The 16,659-nt window shown below is 49.4% G+C and overlaps 1 pseudogene; it reads left to right on the forward strand.

Moving 5' to 3' along the window:
* The first annotated feature begins 2,363 nt into the window (after window positions 1-2,363).
* On the forward strand, window positions 2,364-14,101 carry LOC149335424 (uncharacterized; annotated as a pseudogene).
* Window positions 14,102-16,659: the final 2,558 nt, after the last annotated feature.

Genomic DNA, 16,659 nt, shown 5'->3' on the forward strand with positions numbered 1-16,659 from the left:
GTGAGCAGCTGCAAGCGTAGTATATGTTTCGTGGAAACCTATAACAGTACCAAAACACGCCTATAGAGAGCCTCTATTCACAAGAATTGTCCACACACCGTTCGGCCGTCCATGATTCGTCGTTCCAGGAATAATTACGCGCAGCTAATTGGCTCAATTGAAACGCCATAGCTGGCATCTGTTCTAAGCACTCAGAACGCTGATCTGTCAAAACGGACAAAACGACCGCGACAGCGCGTACCGCTCGATATGTCTTTTACTTTTTTTTTTGTCGTGACCCCCTGGAAGGTGCGTTCGCAGAAAAGTAATTCTGAATTTCGAGCGAAGCCGATATAGAGTCCCGTTTTCGTCGAATGAAGCGAGAGGCGCTTGCCTTTGAGCCAAATGATGAGGAATCTGTTCAATTTGCTGCTTCCGTCGCACTATCGCTAAAAAGAGACTTATGCTGCGCTCGTGGCCGGAGCTAACGCTGAACTGTTATGAGGTTTCATTGCAAGTCTTCCCGAGAGGTCTATGAGCAGATTTAATATGTTCTCCATTCACTTAGCTACGTCATCAGCTTCAGAGAAAACCAACCACGCATGCGTGAGTCATAATTGTCGTTTTCTTCAAAAGGAGTTTTCGCGGGCAGTGTCATATTTGTTAGAGTAGGAAGACAGGCTAAATGGTCGTGGTAATTCGAATGCATTTTTTTTTTCAGCACGTGATAGACAGGGTGCTGCAAAGAGACAGACAGGACAAACCATGAAATTCAGCTGATGGTTTAGTGACATGGCCACATATACGTATGCACAAACTAGATGCATAAGTTCGCAGAACTGCATACGTTCGCAGAATATTTAACGTGCACTGACATGGCACAGCAGACGAGTAGCCTCTTACGTTTCGCCTCCATCGAAACGCGGCCGCCGCGGTCGCATTGGGATAAATTGGTTTTCTCGAGAAACGTTGCCTGCCAAGCGCTTGTATTGAATGGCCCAGATTTGCGGGGCTTTTACATTGAATTAAACGAAAATGGGATCATGCAAACTTAAAAGGAGAAACTCTAATTGGAAAAGCAATAACCCGTCGCGGTGGCTCAGTGGTTAGCGCGCTCGGCTACTGAGCTGGAGTTCCCGGGTTCGAATCCGGCCGCCACGCCCGCGCCTCGATGGAGGCGATACGCTAAGGAACCCGTGTGCTGTGCGATGTCCGTGCACGTTAGAGATCCCCAGGTGGTCGAAATTATTCCCCAGGTGGTCGAAATTATTCCGGAGCCCTCCACTACGCCACCTCTTTCTTCTTTCACTCCTCTCTTCTTCCCTTCCCTTACAGCGCGGTTCGGGTGTATACCGAGATGTAAGATTAATAATTACTTTGTCTTCAAGCAACCGAATGCTCTCTAGTCTCTACTAAGGTCTTTGTGGGGACCTCATTAACTCAAGGCAAGAAAAACCACCTACACGAGATGCTTCATCGAAGCGAATTGACAGATGACGTGAAGCACGACGTCCATGTCCTTCTTATCCAGCACCACTTTGCCGCGATGCGAGGCTGTGTCTCACGCAGTGGCCCACCAAAGAGTGAGGCCACGGGGTTGCGAGAGTGGACAACTGTGCACATCAAGGCGCGATTGAGGTATCCACTGACCCAGTGCGCCAGTTACACTTGCTACTCAGAGGCTTTACAAAGACACACAGTGCTGAAACCCAGGGAGTGCGGTTAGAAGTTCTTTCGCACTACAAGCGGCGGCGAAATCAAATTCAAAGGTGCTGTGGGAACACCAGCACCCTCCATAGGCACCACTCAGCAGCCATCCCTCCACCACACCCTACGTCACCCCTCCAGCTAAGTCCATCCAGCCATCGCCACATTGGACACACATCCGCCCATCTTCAGCCTCAAGAAAAAATTGTCTCGAGTATATGAAGCCTCGACTTGGAACAAAATCAGTCATTAGAGTAAAAGAAACGATCATGGAGGGTAAACCCAACTGCTTTCGCAGATTTGTCTCATCAGATGTCTACGGAATTCGGATGCCTACGGTGGACAGGATTAAGTGTTAGGGCTGTACATTCAAAACAATGGTTTCAATGGGGCGACATTAAACAAATTGGATAAATGCGCGCAACAGACTATGCGACTCATCCACAGAATCGCAAATAGGCGACGTGGCATGAAAGAAACTAATTTAGTTAGATTGGCTTGGTTTATTAGTTGATTGGGGTTAACGTCCCAAAGCAACTCAGGCTATGAGGGACGCCGTAGTGAAGGGCTCCGGAAATTTCGACCACCTGTTGTTCTTTAACGTGCACTGACATCGCACAGCACACGGGCCTCTAGAATTTCGCCTTCATTGAAATTCGGCCGCCGCGGTCAATTTAGTTAGATTAGTTCAAGCCTTCGTAATGAGCAGGATCTCGCACGTAGCAGCCTTCCTTGATCTCAAGGCGGCGGAGAAGACCAAGCTCGAAGGGATCATCCGACGAAGTGTCAAGCAGGCTCTGGGTTTACCCATTCGGACCCTCACCGTAAAACTACCAAAGCTAGGTCTCTACAACAGCCGAGGAAATTGTAGAAGCCGTACTAATCTCGCAGTACGAAAGGCTGTCGGGAAGCGTCAGAGGCAGGAAGATCCTGGCGGGCCTATAGGAATAAACTACGAGAGTCAGCGAGGCAACAAAGTGGACATAATTAAGAGCGTGCGTGATAGGCTAATGATCCCGCCACTACACAAAAAATTGGCGGGGGCTTAGCTTTGCTTAAGCCTGGTAGGTTGCGAAAGCGAGCGCAGCGCCTCTAACGGAAGGAACGCGGCGCGCCGCGTCTAAAGAAGGAACGCAGTGTGCCGCTAGGGTGTCTAGCGCCGAGTCTGCAGGTCACGCGTGGCTACCAGCCGCCGTTACCCGAAGAGCCGAGTTGGAAGCCTGTCTCTCACCGTGGTATGATGTCAGAGGTCATTTTAAAGGTAAAACATGGATACCGGCCGCCGCTACGCGAAAGACCGTTCATGAGCGTAGTATTGCTTTCGCAATAAAACATGCATCCCGCCGCCGCGGTGGCTCAGTGGCTATGGTGCTCGGCTGCTGGCCCGAAAGACGCGGGTTCGATCCCGGTCGCGGCGGCTGAATTTCTTTGGAGGAGAAATTCGAGGCCCGTGTACTGTGCGATGTCAGTGCACGTTAAAGAACCCCAGGTGGTCGAAATTTCCGGATCCCTCCACTACGGCGTCTCTCATAGCCTTAGTCGCTTTGGGACGTTAAACCCCATAAACCAAACCAAACCAAACCAAAACATGCATCCCGTCCACCACAAGGATCGCAGAGGGAAACGGGATGAAGCACTCAGCAGGCGTTTCGAAAACTCTCCAATAGAAGTCGTGGTCAACGTGGACGCAGCTAATTGCGGGAAGGGGAGAATGGTGATAGGGGTAGCTAGAGCCGAAACCCATCTCCGAGTCGGCGCCTCGATCACGTCGGGCAGTCGCGAAATTGAGGAAGAAGCCGCCATCGCGTTCGCAATAGCGGACACCGGGGGTGTCAACGATAGTCAGTGACTCGAAAGTTACACTGATGAACTTTGCCAGGGGGAGGGTCTCCTCCCTGACGAAAGGAATATCCCGCGTGCCGCAACAGACGACCGCAAAATTCACATAGTCTGGACACCTCCACACGCATCCCTGGCTGGAAATGAAGCAGCTCACGAAGTGGCTCGAGGTCTCGCTTTCCGAGCCAGTGGGAATAACGAGGGCTTCACAGACAGGAATCGCCTTGTTTGTTACAGAGAGATCACACAACATTACAGACTCAATAGAGCTCAGTGTCCCCCGGCTGATAAATTATTGACAAAGGGTATGGCCACCTTTTGGCGCCGTCTCCAAACTAGTACATTCCCGAACCCGGTCATGTGTACTCTTTACTATCCAGGATAATATTCAAATTAGTGCAAGCTATGCAGAGACAAAACCGATCTCAATCATTCTCGTTAGAAATGCCCTGCTGCCCCCCTGGAGGCAAAAAAAAAAAAAATCTCTGCCTCTCCTGTAACCGAGAGTAGAGTAAGCATGAAATGTTTACGGGCCTAATGTCATCTCGGTGGACACCCGAACCGCACCGTACAGGAAGGAAGGAACGCCACCACCCGTTCACAGCGATGCCTTGCCATTTGAACGCAAGGTTTTTTGAGGAAAGGAAATGGGGCAGTAATTCTCTGCCATCTCGGTGGACACCCGAACCGCACCGTAGTGGAAGGGAGAAACGTCACCACCCGTTCGGCGCGATGCCTTGCCCTTTGAACGCAGCGCTTCTCCCCTGGGCCCCTGTGCGCCTGCGCGGCTTTGCTTCGATGCGCGAAGCCCCTAAGAGATCACGTATGACAACGAAGTGTATCGTGGCATTTATGTGCTTTTTGCACGAGTTATTAGAAATCAGAAATTATAATTCCGTGCATTATCAAACGCACAGCGATTGATATCTTGATAAACATTGAGAAGGCACTGGCAGCAGTTATTTTTTGTGACTCCTTTGGAGACCAACCGGCGCTTGCATGCCGGTCGCGTAGGAGGGCTTAGAGAGTCTCGTTAAATCTCGTTAAGTCTCGTACGGTGCCCGGATGTTCTCGTTTCAGAGCCCGGATGACTGGAATTCAGTGCCCGGATGATGGCTCTCGGTCTCGGCGTGACGTCACCACACTGCCGACAACGGGGGCTAAAAGCATTTCATGCTTAAAAAAGTTGCTTGACCAATGGGAGGCTCTCCTACTCAGCTGAGATCTGGAGAGACAGACAAAGGTCGTTCAACTGGCCGAAGACGCCGCCAGGAGCCAAGACCTTCTGGCTGCCGTTTCGGCGGGGGGCTAAATCCCTCGAAGTTTTGGAAATAAAAGTTTTACAATCCAATCCAACTCACACACACGACAGTGATAGTCGCTCATTTGGTGCCAGTCCACAGGCCCGTGCACTTCTCTCTTCTGCCATCATGCAGCCACTTACAAATTGCACACATTCGCATTATAGAACCTCATTAAGTGGTCGAAATTAACCTGAAGCGCCCCCCCCCCCCCCCCCCCCCCTGGGTTCCAACCCAAACGCGGCAGCTGCGTTTCGATGGAGGCGAAGCGCGAAAGGTGTCCGTTTGCAGTGCGATGTCAGTGCACGTTAAAGATCCCCAGGTAAATTGGTTTTTGAGGAAAGGAAATGGCGCAGTATCTGTCTCACATATACCGGCGGACACCTGAACCACGCCGTAAGGGAAGGGAGGAAGGTAGGAGTGAAAGAAGAAAGAGAGGAAGGGGTGCCGTAGTGGAGGTCTCCGGAATAATTTCGACCACATGGGGATCTTTAACGTGCACTGACATCGCACAGCACACGGGCGCCGAAATTAATCCAGACAAGTCCACTACGGCATCTCTTTCTTCGTTTCTTCTTTCAGTCCCTCCTTTATCCCTTCCCTTACGGCTCTGTTCGGGTGTCCAGCGAGATATGTGAAACAGTTACTGCGTCATTTCCTTTCCTCAGAACCAATTTTCATTTTTCAAAGCGTTCAGCGAGAAGCAATTTACACATTGTGGAGAATTTTCTCCTTCAGGGGTGCTTGTTTAGCGATTGAAGTTTACAGTCACGCGGTCGTCCTTCTGCCCAGCGTCACTATGGGAAGGATTTCCCGTTTGCTAAGGGAGATGTGAGAAAATTTTTAGGCAAAAATGGATCCAACTGATGCTTGTTCGCTTGTCCTACTAGACCGCATAGAAATGGCAGTACAAGGTGTTCCGGATTTTGAAAACCGCTTGGAGAAATGGGCTCTCGAGCAGCGGACCGCCTCTTTCACGGTAGTCGTATACGTGAACCGCAGGTGCCGAACGAAGTAGGCGCGCAACTTAGCGTCGTGGTCAGCTCCGACGAACTGCTCGCTACCATTCCGGATGGTGAACGCCTTTTTCAGGGATGGAGAGAGGACGGAGTCTTTCAGAGAGAGCCGTGTAGTGCTCAGGCTGAAGCCTGGCGGGTGTCCATCTGACCCGCAGGCGTGGCGTCCGATTACTCTGTTTGACGCAGATTACAAGATCGTGGTATCGCTGCTGGCTAAAAGGTTGAGTAAGGTTTTATCGGTGCTCGTAAGCCCTGCGCAGACCTGCAGCGTGCCCGGACACTCGGTGTTCTCATCTCTCGCACTAACGCGTGACTTTTTCACGTTCACTTCGAGAACGGGAATGCGGCGTTGTTTCGTCTCACTCGCTCAGGCGAAAGCTTTTGATCGTGTCGAGCACCGTTACCTTTTAAGGCGCAAGCCTTCAATGGCTCATGCTCGCGATGTCCGTCCGTGCTCGCGGCGTCCGTTCATGCTCGCGGTGTCCGTCCGTGCGCTGGAATCGTGCCAACTGTATAGCCTCTCGTATGCGCAGCGGCGCAACCTCCTCCTTAATTTCCTTTCCTCAAATTCATTTTCTTCACTACGAGCCCTCTTTCTGTTCCTTCTTTCACCCCCACTTCCTCCTTTCCTCTGCAAACGGATGACGGGTGTCCACCGAGAGATGCGAGACCGTTACTGCGTAATTTCCTTTCGAAAGGCGTGGGATCATGATCATCATCAAAATCTTTATTATCAAACAGAGGAGCTTGGAGCACACGCGTCAACCGAGATATGTGAAACAGTTACTGCCTTTCCTTTCATGAACTAAACAAAACCAAATCAAACGCAAAAGGCGCTCGTGTCCTGTGCGATGTCAGTGCGCGTTAAAGATCCCCCAGGTCGTCGAAATTGTTCCGGAGACCTCCACTACGGCACCTCTTTCTTCGTTTCTTCTTTCACTCCCACCTTCCTCCCTTCTTTTACGGCGCTGTTCGGGTGTCCACCTAGATATGTGAGACAATTATCGCTTGATTTCCTTTCCTCGAAACCGATTTTCATTGTGCTCAGTGAAAGTGAGGTTCTTGCGGAACCTTTCATGTCGTCATAAGAAATTACATTTTCTGCATCCGTTAGTTGAAGTCCCGACCTGCCGAGTCCTCCCACCGGCGGCACTTTGACAGCCGTTGCTCTCCACGCAGCGTTCACGTCATCTTCCATCACATACATCCAGGCAGCCAAGGACACAGGGTCCGCTCTCTGTAGATATAGACGTGCAAAGGCGAGCGACTTGAGAAACGTGAGAAGAGCTTCAGGGCGGCCGGGCAGCGGTGAAACTGAATCCTCTATTTCACGCACACGGTCTCGCCCAGGCATCCGGTGCTTTAAACGTGAGTCTGCTGACTCTGCTCTGAGGCGCGCTTTTCATGGCGGCGATGTGATAACGCCTCTATACAGTACCCATTGTCGATACCCGTTGTCTCCTCTCGCTCCCTAGTGGTAAAAAGAAAACAGGAAAAAAATTTTGTTCTTCCTGAATGGCCAGAGGTTCACAATGCAAAGCTTTACAATGGACGTAGGGACATGCAACACCACGTTGCCGTTATGGACTCGCTGCTCAAAGGGTCACGTGATGACACGCACAGCGCACGAGCGGTAAGCACTTGTCTGGTATTGCTTACATCCACGGGTATACTGCAGTCTAATGGCTATCTGGCTGCCTATCTGGCTACCTACCTGGACGCCCATCTTGTTAAGTAAACCGCTCTGATGCATGCTGTCGACATGCACTATTGCGAACCGCTATCGGCCGTCACCACTGCTCTCGTCATCACCTATGGCCCGTGTTAGGTCTCGCAAGAAGATGATCGTTCGATTATTAGTGTTAGGTCAAAATTTGACTGATTACTTGTTTCCAGTAGTAGGCGCCGCTCAACAACAGGTTGGCAGCAGTGGGACCCCCTTAGCAACGGCGATACGACGTGGGAAACCTCCAACCGATCACAAGTGCGCATCTCACGGGCACAAACGTTAGAAAATGGGGCCCCAAAAGGCAGAATTTACAAAACTGTTTACACATGTTAGTGCGTAAGAAGGGCTCTCAACTGGGCAGAGCGTTACGTTCACTTGACAGCGTTAGAAAGATTCAGCATAGGGAATGCTTATTACGTGGGCCCCTACCTGTAGTCTGGCCATGCGTAACAGACACCTGTCTGGTCCAGTATGCATCAGCGCTAGTGCTAGTCCAGTGCGATAAAAAAAAAGTTTATTATTCTCCATTAGAATTCATTGAGCGATACTGAGCTAAGCAACTACAGGTATTAGCTCTTGCGCTGGCTAATCACTGTATAGTGGGCCAGAAAGGCACCTGCAAATATTGAGCCCACCCTACAGTATGGTCATGCATGGCTTGCGTGTGTATGTGCAGGAGGTGTGCGGTTCGATTTTCAGCGGCATCGACATAGGACGTACTGTCCTGCTTGGAAAGTGGGTCTTTCTCCCAACCTTGAGTAGAGAAAAACACCTAGTGTCATGACTGTCGTTAAGCAAAGATACCCCCTCCCGTCATTAAAACTTTTGGCGTCATCGTGATTTATTTACCTTTTTCTCTTCGATAATTGCACCCGTAGGCTACGACATACAGTAGATCTGTAGTATCATTGAAAACAGCTTTATTCGTCGGCTCATAGGCAGGGCGCAATCACTCCAAAAAATAGCCTGGGAAGGCAACCGCTGAAATAATGGCCTTTTAACCGGGATCCCCGCCGGCAGCAGTCTTGATTCAGTATTTCGCCTCTCTCCTATTGGACAACCCCCCATCTGATAGTGGAGCCGATTAGTGACGCTACTTCCTAGCTATTGGTCTTGATATTACAGGTGACAGTTACCAATGACAAAAGCAGGAAAAGAAATGAATAGGGCAAGGAATTTGCACAGATACTCCCTCAGAGAGGAAAGGATACGGACGCCACAGTCGTTCTGTCCAGATTTTCAAAATGTGGTCGCTCATAGACAGGGTCGAGGATGACGCAGGTGGAGAGGAGGAGGCGACGGGCGCGATGTGTCTATCATCGCGCGCAGGGCGGAAATACAAATGCATCAACAAAAGAACGAGGGAGCAAAGAAAGATCGAGTTACGCCGTGCCTGCACGCGGGAACAGATGTGCGACGCGACAGCCGGGCGCTGCTCAACGCCGCGCGGCCGGTTTTACTCACGGGTGTGCATACCAGAGGCACACCACCGTTGTGTGACTCATGTGACCCCTGTGCACTCCAACCACCCGCCACGTTCCTGTCTCTCGCTTATCCGTTTTCCCTCTGTGCAGTCGCACAGCGCCCTCTGCGTGGCACGTGGTGGCTGTAGGTTGCTCTTGAGGTGGTCGTCGTATAACGGATGGTTCCGAATCGCACTAGCGGGGAACGAGCGACTGTTAGTGCCGTGTAGTTTTCGAAAAGCGTAGAAGGAAACCTGTACGGCAACACTTACGGATTGAAAGAAGAGAAAGATTACGGACGCCTCGCTCCTGCAGATACACGTGCCTTGCTTTAAATAGCTTTTCTTACGGGTAGAACGTTCGTGAAAGAGTAAGTTTCGAAGTCGTGAATTTTGGCAGGCGCTCTGCAATGAGCAGATCGCGTCGTGATTGGTGCATAACAGAATCGAGATTAGCGGATGTTGTGCGACCGGCTTCGACTGGTACACAAGGAAGGAGCGACTCGCCGCTTTGTAGTGGTATTCGCATTGCCATCGGTGTTCCCATTGACTCCGATGTTCACAATACCGCCGATGTTCATATGGACACTGATGCTCGTTCTGTTCACACGAGGTTCGCACTACCATAAATGGTTACACTAACAATGATGTTCACACTACCACTGATGTTTATGCATGCCTGCACACATGCTCAATCTGCTCGCACGATGTTCACACTGCCATGAAAGTTCACACTAGCACTGATGTGCGCACTTACTGCTTTGTTCACAATATGTGTATGTTCGGGCCGGCAATGATGCTCATTGCCGACACGAACAGCGCGTGCTCGTGTCTCTCTTTTTCTTGGTCCTTCGTTTTAGTTGCGCTGTTTCGTTCTTTAAAGATGCAATACAAACTCGCCCACTATGCTATGTTGCTACAAATGATGCTCAGTTTGTTCACACGATGTTCACACTACCAGAAAGGTTGACATTGGCACTGATGTGCGCACACTGACTGCGCTGCTCACACTGCAAATCATACCAGCGCTGATGCTCACTTTTCACAGGATGTTCACCTTGGTACTGGTACTCACACTGGAACTACTGCTGACTCTGCTCACGCGGTGCTCACACTGTTACATAACGGTGCTCACACTGGAAGCAATGCTCACTGTTCACACGACGTTCACACCGCCACGGGTGTTCACACTGGTACCAATGCTCATACTGGCACCGATGTTCACACGGTTCCCACTATGTTCGCACTGCCCCCAGTGTTCACACTGTTTTTGCACTATGTTCACAACCGGCATGCGTGAAGCCACGTGTGGTCCCATTCTACCTACACCACGCATATGGAAGAGGGTTACATGCCTACATATCGTCACACGCCTCGTATCACCCCATGCGAGTCCAATAATGCTCATTCTCGCTAATGACCATTCCATAACCTACTAATCACTTGAGGTTCAGGACCACCAGGACAATTCTCTGGACAGCAGGGGATCGGTGGACTTTCACCACATACTACGACATCGACACCATTTTCGTTACGGCATACTACAGGGCTGTTTCCCAACTTGTTTTTACGCCTTTTTCGGATACGACGCATTACGGCCAAACAACGGCACCATTTTCACCCGTCTCTGCAAAAGGAAACGCCGCGGTAATAGGAGGAAACGCTCAGTTTACCGCAGACGCGAAGGCCCGCTTCGTTGTCGCCTAGCAATGCGGAACGTGTCACGCGCTTTTTCCTAGAGCGGGCGGAGAGATCGCCTGGCACTGTCGCGTGACTGCGTATACACACTAACTGCGCACCCAGTGCGACTCGAAGGCTCTGCTAGCTCTGTTCGTGTTTACAAACATTGCAAAAGTGCGGAGACTCGGTTCTTTGCCTCGTTTTCGCTTTTTTTTTTTTTGTTCAGTGAACTTCCGCGCGTGCACAGCCAGTCAGTCGCGTGACAGCCGCTGATTGCTCTGTGCTGTCTCCCTTCCTCGGCGACGCTTTGTAAACACGGAGCCAGCAGTGTATATGACGCCCCACGCTCTCTGCCATTTGAGGCGTAGAAGAAAGGAAACCTGTCGGTGCGCTGAGCTAGTTTTGCATTGTATTCCCTGCGCAGTGCATTTGGTTTCACATCTGCTGACGCACGGCCATGCATGTCGCGTGGCAGCAGTTTAGCAGTGCACTGCGCAAAAAGCACAGTGGTATTAACATATTTTCTTCTTTTTTTGCGAATTTAGCTGCATGAAGTACTTTATTCATAGTAAATGGTGTCTGTTGACGGCGTATATTGTCCAAGCCTAAGACTCCCACTGTCATTGGCGCGTGAATGTTACTGTGGTGGGTATGGGTTGTGAGCGCCTTCGCATACTCACGATATTTTGGATAAGCGTATTTCGCTATAACAATCAATATATCCGCACATCTCCCCTCGGTAGACTAGAAATTTATTGCTAGTGAGGTTCTTGCTATCGTCAAAAACTTCCCCACTGATATTTTATTACACTCTTAACTACTTGATGCGAGCGATGGACCAACTTTAACAGAAATAGTAAAGTTTGTTCGTTTCTTCAACGGAAGGTTCCCAAGCCCTTCCTCTAGTGGATTCGGCGTGAAGGAAGACCAGGAGGCGTTTCTTGTAGACGATGATAGATAGAGGAGCATATATTTACAACATATACAACACACATGTACAAGGAGTAAAACTGGAAAACAGAAGAAATGAATTTACCAAAAGAAAAACAAACTGCGCTACTTTACTCTCAGGCCGGTCTCCATCCGTTTACTTCGGTTTTTATAACCGCAACAAACAAAGAAATGGGGCGGTGATTTTCAGTGGCCCGCCCCAAACATCAATTCTCCAATCATTGACCTACCCCGTGGGTTGCGCTCAGCCTCAAACCCAGGGTCTCGCTAAGAAAACAAAAATAAAGAACAAATACAACACCACTCTCTCGTCGGAAAGAGCATGTACATCCTCTCCCGTTGGGGCTCTCCTTCCGACCTGTCCCAAGCATACCGCCCCCCCCCCCCCCCCCCCTCTCCACTCGCACTGCAAGTCAAGATCTTGGTACAGATGCGTACCCCCTGTCCTCAGTGCTTGTCATATGCAAACAATAGATGAGAGAGAAGCCGGTACGGCACAGACGGTGGGACGCTCGGACAAGGGTGATCGATGACCGGGCGGATAAAAGTGAGGAATGCATGTCGTTCCCCACGTCGCCAAAAAATGCTCGAATCGTCCTTTCCTGGGCTCTCTCTGTCGGCTCGGCATACCAGCTACGAAAGGGTTCCTGTTTTCCCCCGCAAATTTATAGAGACACCGTGAAGATAGCAGTGCGTCAAAAGACCAACTCCCTACTGCACTGTGCTTGGAGGGGCTTTCGTTCACAATGGACAGCCCCTTCCGCGGGGGTAGCGCCCTGCACCCTGGTAGCTGGAAATGAACGTTGACCCTTCAAGGCCGCTGTGGGCCATCAGGCGCCTTTCCGACGTTAGCGTATGCATAAGGGGGGATAGGGGTGGGGGCGCCCTGAAGGTAGCGGCGGTGCTGTCGTTCACAATGGACAGCCACCGCCGCGAGGGCAGCGCCCTACACAGTAGTTGCAGCTAGAATTTAGCAGCGGCCTTACAGAAATATTTTGTTACAAATCGGAAGAAAGGACCATTACTTTCAATACTTACATAAGCGTTGCTTATGATATTCCGCAGTTGCCTCACTTCGGCCGTGGTGGCTGAATTTCGATGGAGGTGGAATTCTAGAGGCCCGTGTACTGTGCGATGTCAGTGCACGTATAAGAACCCCAGGTGGTCGATATTTCCGGAGCCCTTCACTACGGCGTCCCTCATAGCCTGAGTCGCTTTGGGACGTTAAACCCCATTATACCTAAAGCTAAGCAGTTGCCTCACAATTAAAATTCACGTCCAAGAATCGTGGACTTGAGAACCTTCCACCCTAAGTCGAATGAAATGCGCGCGATGGTCTCTGAAGGTTCCTGCACTGAAGGGGGAGAGAGCAAGCGTACACGATACTTGTAGAGAGAGAGGGAAGTCTCAAGTGTTCGTCTTTTTTTATGTGTTAATAAGCTGCGCATTCTTATCCTCTCATTGTCCTTTTCTCTTTCACTCCTCTGAGTGCCCGACTGTAAAAGGCGTGTAGCTGTTAGTGAGCACCTCACAATAAATAAATGAACAGCTACCTCCTACGAGCTCAACGGAGATGAACTTCACCGTTTTCTCATCAGTCGAGCAGTCGCGGTTAAGTACTGCTTTCAAGAGCAGACGCTACAAATTTAATAAAGAAAGTACACACACAGGACGAGTCCCAAACCTTCAAATATTTTCTTTTGTAAAACGCTACACACCGTTATGTCAGCGATGTAATAACAGTATCGACCAGTAGACGATATCACTTCAGGCAACCTAAAAATCGCCCTTCAGAAGGAGGCGTGAGGACTATCCTTAGCACTGACTGAAAACGAAACTGGCCAGAATTCTGGAGGCCGCGGGCGACAGGATGGCTGAAGTGATACAACAACCTCAGTGCTTCCTAAAAGTGTTATTTCTTTCATGCATTTACGGTGTTTTGAAAAAAGGTTAGCTCTTAACAGAATAAAACAGTATCACTGCTCAACGCACCGCTAGTTGATTAATGATGTAGAACATGAGACTTGATATGCATTTTTTCTCGCACCTCCGGCGGCGTTTCTGAAGGATCAGCGAGCAGCTGCGCTTCAGGAGTGAAGCGCTGCTCACTCTGCCATTTGAGGTGGAAACAAACTTGCATGTAGCCGCGACTTTGTTTTACATTTCATTCGTTACGCAAAGTAACCTTTGCTGCTCTTGTTTACTCTAAATGATTGTCCCGTGGTGATGAACTCACGAGTAGCTGCGCAAAGAACGCAAGCAATAGTTTTGCACTCCCAAACTGACCTTCGCTACGGTGCCTTGAAGCGTAAGCGACAGTGTGCGGTGTCTCCGGACGGGCGAGTTGCTGCCCATGCACGAAAGCTTTCTGTGACTGACATACTCCATGCAGGTGCAGCATGCACTGTACTTGCCGGAGTCGATGTGCCAGTAGCTTAGTAGTAGTGTCTTAGGTGAAACACCCGGTATAGCACCGGGCTCTTTGTTGCATCATACTTACCGACGGAATTTTTAGATAAACTGCGTAGCGCTTTATGTTCTAATTGAATTGCATCTCATTCCGATATTCTGCTCAAGTTGCGAACTCTTTGCAGAGATTTCTATGTTTGCCGCAATGTTTTTGTTTTTTTATTGCTCTTCTACATCAATTTCCTGTCGCCAGTCTTCAAGTCGCCTTCGATCACACAAGGCAGTATTAATCCCCATCTGCATTATCATCATCATCATCAACAACAACATCATCATCGTCATCAGCCTGACTACGCCCACTGAAGGGCAAATGCCTCTCCCAGTAGCTTTCCGAATAACCCATATCTGTACCATCTGCGGCCGTCTTATCACCGCAAACTTCGTAATCTCATTCTACTCTAACTTTCTGCCGCCCCCTGCTACGCTTGCCTTCTCTTGCAGTCACATCCCTTACCTTAATCAGCTATCGATTATCTTGTCTTTGCCTTGCATGCCCTACCCAAGCCAATTTCTTCGTCTTGATTTCGACTAGAATGCCATTAACCCACATTTGTTCCCTAACCTACTCTGCTATCTTCCTGTCTCTTAACGTTACACCTATCATTTTCCTTTCCACAGCTGGCTGCGTTGTCGTCAATTTAAGTTCAACCCTTTGCTTAGCCTACATGTTTCTGCCCCATAGGCGAGTACCGGCGGATGCAACGCAATAAATGAAATGGAATAACAAGCAAAAACGTATTCTATCATTTCAGTCCCACGAGCGAATAACGGTATAACTGGCTTGTTCTGAAATAGGCGCACTTCACGTGACAGCTTGCTTTCCAGGATGACGCCCACACTTTAACAAGTGGTTTTTATATTTTTCTTTATTGCTTGTTTCAGTATGTGCGGCACGTGTGCGCGTCATGGTTTGCGGAAGAGGCAGCGGTAACACAGCGATCCCATTTTATTTTATGCTAACACGCCACTCGGTCTCGGAACACGTAGCCTCCAAGTCGCCACAATAATAGTTATAGTAAATAGAAGTCAGTTACCAACGGCTGTGCCTAGTTCTAGTTGTTTGAAATGTAGCCTGCAAAACAAGGAAATAGGTTCGCACGTGAGAACTCTTTGGGATTCGACAACGCTCTTCGGGAGTCAGTACTATAGAAATTCGGAAGACATTTGCGTAACTATTGTCAGGTGTCCAACCGTCCAATACGAAGCCGTTATCAAGTGATAACGCCTTTGTGCATTCGGCTTCCTGCAATGTGACACCTTCTCCCTAAGCGATATATACGCAGGACCTCAGGAGCGACAAAACTAGAGAAGATAGAAATGCCATCCTTAAAAATATTATTATATAGCCCGCTTTTCCGCCTAACTTTGCACTTCAGTTTCCGCTTGTCATGATATACAGAAGGACGCAGGGCTGATGCGCCACCATTAATGCCCACAGCAACGACGCATTTGCTGCTACGTCGTCTGCTATGGAGCGCACGTGACTTTCGGGCATACACCTTCATGTGACATTTCAATCTGCGGAAAGCGAAACAAAACCTCAAAAGGTTAAAAACAGCTGCTGCAATATATCATTTTATGCTCACTGAGGTGCATCATCTCCAGTTATGCCACTTGTGATGCGGCATCGCTATAAGCAAAACCGAAACAGAAATTCACAGGCCACCGCGGTGGCTCAGTGGTTATGGCGCCCGCCTGCTGACCCGAAAGACTAGAGTTCGATCCCGTCCGTGGCAGTCGAATTTCGATGGAGGCGAAAATCTGGAGGCCCGTGTACTGTGCGATGTCAGTGCACGTTAAAGAACCCAAGGTGGTCTCAATTTCCGGAGCCCTTCACTACGGCGTCCCTCATAGCCTGACTCGCTTTGGATGTTAAAACCCTCACAAACCATAATCCAAATCAGAAATTCACAAGGACACCGTAACGTAGTTACATTACCTGTTGGCAATGCGATAGTGTTAGCAGTTGTCGAGGCCTCTACCGGAATTGGCGTCACTTCCGGTCTGATGACGTCGTTTTCCACCAGCTAATGTAAACTACCGGTTCTAGTGACGTGACTTCTGGAACTCCTGCAAATGGGTGGATTTTATGCCACGAGACATCTTCCAAATGAGGATTTTAAATGGGTGAATTTTAGGACAGATGACACATCTTCCCAATGAGGATTCTGAATGGGTGAATTTTATGACAGACGACACATCTTCCCGATGAGGATTTTGTATGGGTGAATTTTATTACAGACGACATATCTTCCCAATGAGGATTTTAAAAGCACACTGCGAAAACACTGTGCCGGTACTGTTTTAACGGGTTTCAAGTGCAATCTGGAAGCAGAAATCAGTTACTGACTGCGACATATTACTAGCGCTAAAAAGCACACAAAGGACAGAGAGCAGAAACACACAGGACAGACGATAGACATCTACTCTAAGTTGAAGTCTATCGTCTGTCCTGTGTGTTCCTGCTCGCTTTCATTTGTGTGCTTTTTAGCGCTAGTAATATGCCGCAGTCAGTGAATCAAA

This window comes from Amblyomma mixtum, chromosome 7 (assembly GCF_055824585.1).
Source record: "Amblyomma mixtum isolate Tamu chromosome 7, ASM5582458v1, whole genome shotgun sequence".
Classification (NCBI taxonomy): domain Eukaryota; kingdom Metazoa; phylum Arthropoda; class Arachnida; order Ixodida; family Ixodidae; genus Amblyomma; species Amblyomma mixtum.